Genomic DNA, 10,794 nt, shown 5'->3' with positions numbered 1-10,794 from the left:
AGTTCCCCAGCCTACTTCTTTCTTCAATTCAGTCTTTCCCAAACTGTGGGGCATTTTCTGTTAGGGACACATGAAAGGTTCCTGGAGGAAGGTGCATGTGAATCACAGTGGAAATTGGCAGTGGGGAGAATTGGAATTAGTGGCAGGTGAAGCAGGGGGTGGTATGAGAATGTCTGACTATATTACGGTGGGGTGTAAACCTACAAGGTTTCAGAAATATTGCCTCATTAGATAACCAATCTAATAGCACCTTTCATCAGCATTAGTATTTTCTTTCAGCTCTTTCACCTTGCTCTTTTTTCTCCCATTTCTGGTTTTCCTTTATCCATCATTATATCTTCATTTACTCTCAGTTCTTCTTTTCCTGAGTAGTAAAACTATCTCCTAATCTTTTCCCCCATGGGCACATCCACATGAGATGTTTATTGAGGAGTTGCCTAATTAGCTCTGCAGTAAACTTCTCAGCATCTACACATGCAGGGCTATTAGGATGGAGTAAACTAATTAACTCCACTGCAAATTAGTACTTGTAAATACAAGTACTATCCTGCAGTGGAGTTTTTTACTCTACAGCAACCTATGTGTAGATGCTGATAGGACTGGCTGGGGCATGAGGGTGCTTCAGTTTGGGGGCTGCCTGCTGGCTAGCCCCATACTGGAGCACCCTTATACCCCAGCCAGCCCCTCCATAGCATGTTGAGCCAGGTCCGAGGAGTTCTGGGCTGGCAGACCCCATGGACCCCTGCCAACCAGGGCTGCTCTGACCCGGTTCAATGTGCTGCAGTCCTCAGTACACATTCAAATGTGGTGCTCAGGAGGAATAAACTCTGGCACAATATGCACCAGAGTTTATTGCTGTGCAATAATAACGTGTAGATATGCCCCATATTTCTTAAAGATCTTATCAGCTGTGCTTGATCCTATAAAGCTAGTATTCTAGCTATTACTGCCTGCAGCAGCAAAAGAAGTGCACTTTTACTGGAATTTATGAGTCTGACATCTGCAAAAAGACATCCTGGTTTCTCATGTGACCCAACACACAGTGGGGCATTAGGTATGTTCTTATGGAGACAAATATTTATCAGTTCTCTTCATGGTCTGTCTTTATTCTTGCTGAAGATTAATAAAACTTATAGAATAAAGAGGGCAGTGAGCCTCATGCTGATACAGCTCACACTAAGGACGCATCCAGAGCAGGCACGTGCCTCTTGTAGCATCTCAAACCCCTTTAAGACCCTGCAACAGGCATGTGCGGGAACAAAAAAAATCCCCCATGCTGTAAATTTGCAGTGTGGGGGGAAAATTAGACCCCTGGCTGGTTTTTATATTGCTGGGGCCAGCACAGGTGCTGGCCCCAGGCTCTAGCTCCCCCTGGTGCAGATCTGGGAGGAACGAGGCAGGGTTATTTTGCCCCAAGTGGCACAATTTGCTCCACAACAAAGTGCATGTCTGAGCACATGCACTGAGGCAAAAAGCCCTGGCTCAGATTTGCACCTAAGGGTGCAAATGAGTGTTACATTTAGATCACCCTAACTGATCTAAATGGCTGGGTGCACAAATATTTGTAGGGTTTAGGTTGCCCTAAATTGGTACCTAATCTAAAGTTAGCCCTTATCAGACCAGAACTAACTTTAGATTAGCATGAGTTAACCTGACTTAAAATCGGTTAACCCAACCTAATGAATGCTTGCAAGCATCTCCAGCACAGCTCTGGGACTGGGAAAGCCCATCCCCCTTCCACGTTCCCAGAGCTGACTTTACCCCTCTGATCCTGACCAGGCTATTTTTACATATTTCCCACCCTCCAACTACCCCCTCCTTTGGATTGTGCCAGTCCTTGAAGACTTGCCATGCCCTCCCCAGACTGACCAGCCCCCCCAGAAGACTTACTTGTCTCCAGCGGTCTGTTTCTCCTCTTGGCAAGGAGCAAACTCTTGCATGTTGTGATCCCAAATCAGGTATTGGTGGCTTGAACTAAACTGCCTAAACGTTAGCTGGGTCCTGCAAATGCTTTTTCCCACCCTAAGATTTCTTTGTGCTCAGGATTCTTTCTAGACTTTGTTCTTTTGAGGCTGAAGGCACTGCTTCTTCAGTACTTCCTCCCACACTTACAATTAGTTGAATCCCCCTCTCTAAGTATGCCTTTCCCACAGCCATAACAGGGCAGCATTGAGCCTTGGGCAGCTTTGGCACATGGGGCAGTACTGGCTGCTGTGCTTCTGGTGGCAACAGCAGCAGCAGCAGTAGTGCAACCAGCTGCCAGCTTTGTCTGAGGCTATTTTGTCTGAGACCCTCTCCCTACCCCCTCTGTTGCCCTCCATCAGTTTTGCTACTGTTCTTTCCAGTATTTTTATTTTGAATTTTTGATTGATGCTTAAATATTTTTGATAACTCCAGTGCTGATTCATGAGCTACTTCAACATTCTGATATTCAGATCAATTATATTTATTTGCAATTAGTCAGTGCTTGAATGTAGAAGACAAAGATGCTTACACTAAAATTTTGGAAGAATAGTTTAGGAAAATGTTTCTTTAATTTTCTCTCCCACCTCTGAAATTTGTATCTAAGGGAGTGTTTTTCTTCCTTTTTCTATTCCCTCCAAAAAAAATCTCAGTTCTTTGCTGCTAGTGGATTCCATCTTTGTGCTGCACAGTATGGCTAGGATTTTCAAGAGCTCATTCTTACAATAGAAAACACTTCTTTGGTGAACAGTAGTTTATCCTTTATTTTATGTCTCTTATGCAATGAGACTCCAGAGTAACAGACTGTAATTGCCTTTATTTGCTTTGTAACCTTTGGCATATTCCTCAGTTAGACTGCTCTTGTGGTGATATATCTATAACATTGACCTCTGGGTTTTATGACAGTCAATTAGAAAATGATCTGTCTTTGTATCATGCTGATACTGTAGAGTCCCATACACATGATGTACATCTTTACTTAGACATCTTAAAATTATTATGTGATAATGGCGGTCACTTGTTAGTCTCAATCCAGAAGAAATTAAAGTAAATCAATCCCATAATCACATAATTATAGAACCTGATCTTTTCCCTTTCTTTGAACATGACTTCCCTTAATGATGAATTATTTTGGCTAATGTGGATATTCTACATGCTCCTAATACTTTATCACATTATATAGTATTTGTTTGAATATGATGGTTTGGGACAGATTTCCTGCAGTAAGCCTCCTTTTAGGTGTCCATAATGATTGATGGAAATTTAACCTATACATTTATTTTTGCCCCACTTGCTGTCATTTGGACCCCTGATCTGTGGGACCAGTCAAGAAATTAGAAATTGAAATGGCCATAGATAAGTGTTGTCAGGTGTCATGAGTGTTATTTTTGCTGTTGTCCTCATCAAGTGTTATTGATGTGGAGATAGTGTTGAAGTCTCATGAACAGCAGTGCTGGCAAAAGTTGCAGCCAGGAGATCCCAACACCAATCTTGTCTTAAACAATGACCACAGGCTCAGTTCAGTGGCAAAGATTTGCCAAGTTTATTATCTACAAGCACAGCCCTAACATGTTTTGCCCCAACAAGTACATCAGACCAGGAGTTAAGCATTGGTACCAGTGACAAAGTACTCGGCACAAAACCCTGCAGGCTCCCCTAGGCTGCAACAACGTTCCCTTGATTTCCAATTCTCCTTTTATACAATGATCAAACAAATTATGTATTGTATTGCATCTGCATTTTGAATATCTCAAACCATCCTGTACCATGGGCTTATTTCATATCCTGACTTGGATGCTCCTGTTCCAGTCTTATCATGTAGGTACTGAACTATTCTACACCTCGTACAGCCCTCTCTCCCTCCCATCTTCTGGCAGGAGTGCCCATCTGGCTCACATGCTAAGTTTTGTTTACGTGAGGAGTTCACGCATTGGTCAGGTTTGCTGGTCAGGCCTACTCTGATCAACACTTTAGCAAAGTCTTTGTGTGAGCAGTATATGTACTGATTGGTGCTTCAGAGTGAGACATACAATAAGTCTGCAAATAGCCCCAGCCGTCTTCGAAGGAGTGTAGGCAGTGCCACAGCAAGGAAGTCTGGCGCCTGGGACAAGCCTGCAGTGGCAGCCTGCCCTCACCCCACGCACAGATCCGGGAGACACCCCCCCGCCCCCATGCTTGCCTGGGAGTGCACGTAGCGGTGGGAGCCAGCCCCCCACCATCCCTACACCCCTGCAAATGAGCCACTCATTGCTCTGTCTCACTCTCCACCCCAGCTGGGCAGTACCTGTTGGTGCCCTTCACTTCAGTGTCTGGGGTGGTCGCTCCGCTTGCTCCTCCCTTGCTATGGTACAGAGTGTAGGTATCTTGAGCACTCTTGCTATAGTTAAGCTCAAGCAGTTCTCATGGTGCACCCTAATCTCTGCAGAGAAAGAGGGCAAACCACACTAATAAGAGATGGAAGTAGGTGACACTTTGGCTCCTACATTCCCACCAGACTACTATGATAGAAGCTGGGCTGGCTGGTGTGCCATCTAACTACCTTGACTAGCTTAATCCATGACTGAATGTATTCACAAACATTCATTTTAAACAACAATTCAGTAAGAGTGACAATGCTGCCCCCTAAAGTGGGTGTCCAAGGGCACAGACAGAAGAGTAGCTCCACATTGTAACTCATAACACCTTGTAAGAAGCATTCTGGGTTACAGTGATTCCCTGGACCAAACAGAAGTTCACTGTTGGGGCCAAGGGGGCAGGGGCATGGGGAATCCAGCTGCTGGCTATGAGCTGGCAGCAGGTTTCCCTTAGCAATAGCCCTTCCTCCCTCCCAACCTGGGTGCTGTTTTCAGAATGGGAGGGGGGAAAGAGAGCAGAGGGAGCTCATTTTATGGGTTCCTCAGCTGGCATTGGAGGGTAGGGAGGGTGGATTGGAGCCCTGCCACTTCAGGGAAAGTGGGGCTCCACTCCATTTGTCCCACCCTCCAGTGCTGGCTTAAAAAACCCTCCAGCACTGGCTCAGACCATACTCCCTCTGCTCCCTTTCTCCCCTCCCATTCTGAAAACAGCTCTGAGGCTGGGAGGTAGGCAGATGCAAGTTACTAAAGGTACTATGTTTTGAAACATCTTCATCTGAACCCTCATGCAATGAGGGTTCAGCTTTTCATGGGATTGGGCCCTTTTAAAGCACTTTGCAGCCATGCACTTGTGTTTGGTCACAGCTGTAGAGCACTTTCAGGGGCAGATCAGGTGAAAATTGCCACTTCTGTCTGCCCCTTGATGCCCTCTGTTTATCCATTGTGTAATTTCATTTCCATTTTTTCTCTGTCCTTTCTGTTCCTTTCTTCCAGTTCTATCTTGGTTAAGTAGAATGTCAACACAGTCATGTCTGAGTTCAAAATGAGCTTTCAAACCCTTGTAGTTTGAGTGGATATTGAGGAGGTATAGTAGCATATCAATTCCAGTTAACAGCCCGGAGGCCTGTTTCCTTCTTGATATTTTATTAATATTGGAAGAAAAAAAATCCCTCTATAATTTTAATGCACAAAAATATCTATTAAAGTCATAGGATGAACATTCAAAGAGTGTGGGGTTTTAGTCATGTGAGGCTCCTATTGAGCACTATGGATAACTCTTTTTGAAAATTTAGTGAGCATTTAAGTTTAAACACAGTCTTATTTTACTTTGATATCTTAGGTATTCCTAAGGGGTTGTGGTTGCTGATGGATCAAAAGTTAGGTTTTGAATCTTTCTAACCCTACTAATTTTGTTCCGGAGTTTTCAAATACAGAGCACTCTGTTAGCAAACGGCTGTCAGAATCTAGGCTCAAGGAAAGTTAAGATGAGATTTTTAGCTTTAATTCTAAATACTGTTTTTAAAGAAAATTTTGGCTCTAAGTTATTGAGACGTTATTTTTGTGATTAAATCTGTCAGGGCAAACCCATCAAAACTTCATTTTTAAGGCACATAATGTAATTTAATAGTGTTATTATCTTAAAATGCTTTGCTACCCATAGACATAGCTCTGAAGTTCTGTTGCAAGTAAGTTCTTTTTTATTTCATTGTGAGATCTGCCTCTGTCAGGACAGAAGAAGGCGGCCTATGCTCTATGTCAGAGGTCATTGAAAAACAGATAATTTTTTCACAGAGGATTTCAAACAATTCTCCATTCTTCATCAACATTTAAAAAATTTAAAATATTTTGATTAGCTTTGTCATATATGTACAACTTTATTAACACAATGTAGGACCTGTGTCTTAAGAGAGTGCCCCAGGAAGACAACAGGCATGCAACACTCTTGCCCAGTCAGTGGAGAGAGGACAAATTTTAGATTCAGGCAAATATCAGTTTTTACGGTTTCATCTGAACATACTCCTTAAAATCTATGGGACTCAGTTCATTTGCCTTTGAAAAGATAGAGCAAACTCTGCAAGGATCAGACTTGTGGATTTATATTGAACTTAATTGTTGAGAACATTAGAAGATAACATCCTTTGTTTGAGTTTCTCCCTTTTTTTGTATCCTGTTTCCATTTGCAATGTAAAGAACATCAGACTTCAAACAAAATATTTGTGGAAATATTTCATCAGCCCTTTTTCCTTTTGTTTATTCTGAAGGGGAATGCAAACTAGTCTACAATGAGAGCACGTAATACAGTTACATCCAACCAGCCTAATTACAGACACAACCCGTGGAAGGTTATATACATATTTTGCTCTTCTGCTGATAATTTTTCTACAAAGCAGATTTTCAAGTCATGGATGTTAAGATAGCTCAGCATCTTGTTAGAGAAGAATGTCTCCAGAGTTTACAGGCAGGAATATTGGAATAAGGCATGTAAAAACTTAAAATATATGGTTATTAGAGCCATTGCATTTGCATTGCTAAATAGAACAGGAACTACAAGCAATAATGCTATTCACCATGTATAGGATCTAACAATAAAAAAAAAATGCTGATTTTTTTAAAAATACCACAAGCATTTTTTGGTGCACAGGGTATTTTCAAAAAGCTACTGTACAGCTTTGGAAATAATCTTTTCAGTATTATTATTAGGTCTGTCTATCTAAACTGCTGAGATGTGCATCACATTTACCTTTAAAAATCTCTGGAGCAAATCCTACTCACTATCTTTACAAACCAAGTTTCCCTGGGAATTTTTAGGAAAGACTAGGGCCCAGCCTGTATACTGGGCTGAATTTCATTGCAAAATGCATATTTTTTTAGCATTCTTCTAGGTAATGATTTCTGCTCAATACATATTCTATTTGAAAAAGGTCCAGCTTTCAAATGTATTGGTGGTTGACTGCCTGTATAAAATATGCATTTGTTACCATTGAGAAAACAAATCAGGAATCTCTTTGTCCAAACAGCATGTTAAACAGCTAACTAGCCTCTTACACATGAAGTTAGCAGACGGATACGAGTAATCACAGGGTATGTACAAGCATTAGATTTAGATTGCCCTAACTAAGCTTAGGGTGTTCTAAATGCATATGCATAGACAGGTTCTCAGGGCTTGGCTTGCCTAAAAATGGCACCCATGATCTAAAGTTGGTTCTCATCAGATGAGAACCAACTTTAGATTGGCATGGGTTAACCCAGCCTAAAATGGGTAAACCTGACCAAATGAACGCTTGCACATGTTCTCAGCATAGCCCCAAGACTGAGAAAACTCAACCCCTCTCTACAATCCTGGGGCTGTGCTGTTTTTATCCCTCCAACTTTGACCAGGTTATTTTTGCCACCCCCCTACTAACCTCTCTATTGGCCTGCCAGCCTACCCTGTGGATCCATCAGCCTTCCCCTGCCTTCCTTGACTTACTTGCCTCCAGCTACCTGTGCCTCTACCTGGCAAGTGGCAAACAATTGCACATGATAATTCCTACTCAGGATTAGGCAGTTTAAACTAAGATGTTTAATTTGAACTGGGTCCCATGAGTGCTTGTTTGCACCCACAGTCACTGTGTCCATCTTGGCCCAAGTACTTAGTCTTCAAATTTAGGCACATAGGACCAAACCTATTTCTCTTGACACACCTAACTGGCAGGTATGGAGCCCTGTGATGAAACAGAATCACCCCGCATGCATACTTGCTAGTGAAGATGGGCCATTCAGTGGTTAGGACACTTGCCTGAGCAATAAGAGACCTTGGATTTAGACTACTTCTCACCCAGAGGGAGTTTGAACCTGCATCTTGTGCCCCCCAGCAAAGTGATCTAACTACCAGAGAACAGGTTCCAGACTTCTCTTCAGTGCTCTGACTGAAGCTGACCCACTGCTGGGTAGGGAGCAGTGTAAAAGTTTCTGCCACACTGGGAGGAAGGGACCAGGCTAAAACACACAATCCTGTCCCTTCCAGATGAACATCCATCTCACTGAGCCAACTCCCCCTGCTTTATTCTCTTCTTCCTAGTCCCACATCTCTCTCTCTCAACTGCTCAGGAGTCAAATTTAAGGGGAGGGCTGGAGAGGGGTCTGGATAACACCTGATGTGTTGCCTGGTGGTTAGAGAGTCTTTGCTGGAAAGCAGAAGATCAGGTTCAAACCTCTCTGGGGACAGGGGTATAGAACCCAGAAAGTTCCCTAATCACTAGACTGTTGGGATAAAAGATGGAAGGGACCTCCTTCTCTGGGGCTAAACACTTGCTAGTCACAGATTTTTGCTGAGCTACAATTTGGGGGCTTACCCAGCCTGATGAGCTGAACTTGAGTCGCCACATACCTGATCAACCAGAATGCAGCCCTACCGAGCATATTTGGTGAGAAGGTCATACTGTCTCATGGGAACTGGGATGTGGATGATAATGAGACATCATCATAAGGTGACCTTCCCACCATACAGGAAAATTTGTTTACCAGGTTATTCTGATACTTGGTTTGGTGTCCTGTACTGGTTTTATCAATCCCTATTCATTGGCTTTGAGAAGCGCCCATCAGGCCTAACAGTCTAACCTTTATAGCATTTCCTTGTAAGCCACGTATGGTATGTTGTATTCAGCTCTCAGTGAGGCCTACCCTTTTAGCATGGTTCATGTGTGATTTCTATATGCAAATATTAATAACTGTTTTTATCTATATTCCTGCAATGCCTATAGGTAGAGGTGGTGAGGCACAAATCTGAGTACTTCTGACCTACTTAAAAAGTAATTTTTATCATTGTCTGTGAATTTTGGAGAAAATAAAACCAGATCTTTGGCTCACATTCAAATTCAATTAAGGATTAAAAAAAAAAATCTTATACATATTTTTAGCGGTACAGGCAAATGAGAAAAAACACCCTAACCGTAAAAAAACCAGTTAAAAATATAACTGTAAAAACTTAAATCTAGTTACAGGCTTTGTTATGATATAATGTATATCAAGGATATTTCATTTTAATATGAAACTTCTTTCCTAAGCTGTTTAAAACCTGGAGAAAAGGTTAGGCATTTTAAATTCATCTGTAGTCCTGCTACAGGTCCCTGATAACATGTTATGCCACATCTTTATAACTATACCCCCCTGAATCAGGCTTTAAATGAGATTTTTTTGCCTCAAAATAAGTGATGAATAAAACCAGGTGTGGCTTTGTTATTTTAAAAATAAGGTAAGTCACTAGCTCTACACACTAATTTCACAGGTCATGTCTGCATCACTGGTGCAAAATAATATTTAATTATTATTTTTTTTAAGATGATGCAATAATGACATGGAGGTATTATTAATAGTGCTTGTTCAAAATTTAGTTCACTGGCTTCATTAAAGTATATGACAAACTGAAGTGCCTAACCCTTAGCAAATGTATGTGTGCATGCATGGATATATATAAAAGGAATCAGAGAAGCAGCTGGCCCTGATTACCTGGGGTGGGCCAGCATGGATATGCCTCCCTGGATATAAGTAATCACTCTCCTAGTCTTCTTTGGCTACCCAATGCTCTATGGATGCTCCTCTGCATAGCTCCTAAATACTGCCTGAATCTTTGCCTAGCTCCTGCCTAAATCCTTGCTTAATTTTATGTTCTAGCTCTGACCTGAATCACTGTCCAATTCCTAATTTTCTAGCTGTAGTCTGACTTCTGGCTCTGGATCACTCAGCAAAATCCAAGCGGTCACAAAGCTTCCTCTTGTGCATGGGTGACCTCTACCTGACTCAAGAAGTCTACGGGCCAATGAGAGGTAAAGCACTGCTCGACCTGGTACTGGCTACTGGGGATGATTAATCGGCGACCTAGTGATTGATGGGAAGCTGAGTGACAGCGACCACAAGCTGATCACCTTCATCATCCACCGTAAAGCTGGCAAGAAAGCGACACTGAAGTCCTCGACTTCAGGAAAGCTGACTTTGACAAGCTCAGGAGGCTTGTCAGTGAGGCCCTAAGGGACCACGACCCCAGGGGGAGGGGAGTTCAGGAGGAGTGGTTGCTCCTCAAGGGAGCGATCCTCAATGCACAAGCTAATTCTGTTCCATCTCAGAGGAAAGGCAGCAAGAGGGCACAGCAGCCCCCCTGGATCTTCAGGGATCTAACAGACCTTCTGAGGCTAAAAAGAAAGGCCTAGAAAGGATGGAGGATGGGATTCACCTCCAAGGAGGAATATTTTGCACTGGGTTGGTGCTGCAGGGAGCGAACCAGGAAAGCCAAGGCTGCAACTGAACTCCAACTAGCTTCGAGCATCAAGGACAATAAAAAGTCCTTTTTCAGATATGTGGGGAGCCAGAGGAAAAGCAAGGGCAACATTGGACCTCTGCTGAACCAGATGGGATAACTGACAACTGACACCCAGGAAAAGCCAACCTATTAAATGGGTACTTTGCGTCGGTCTTTCATCAGTCCCATGGGAGGCCCATGCCC

Source organism: Gavialis gangeticus, unplaced genomic scaffold (genome assembly GCF_001723915.1).
Source record: "Gavialis gangeticus isolate Ggan-Ray unplaced genomic scaffold, GavGan_comp1, whole genome shotgun sequence".
NCBI lineage: Eukaryota > Metazoa > Chordata > Crocodylia > Gavialidae > Gavialis > Gavialis gangeticus.
This window is presented reverse-complemented; position numbering follows the sequence as displayed.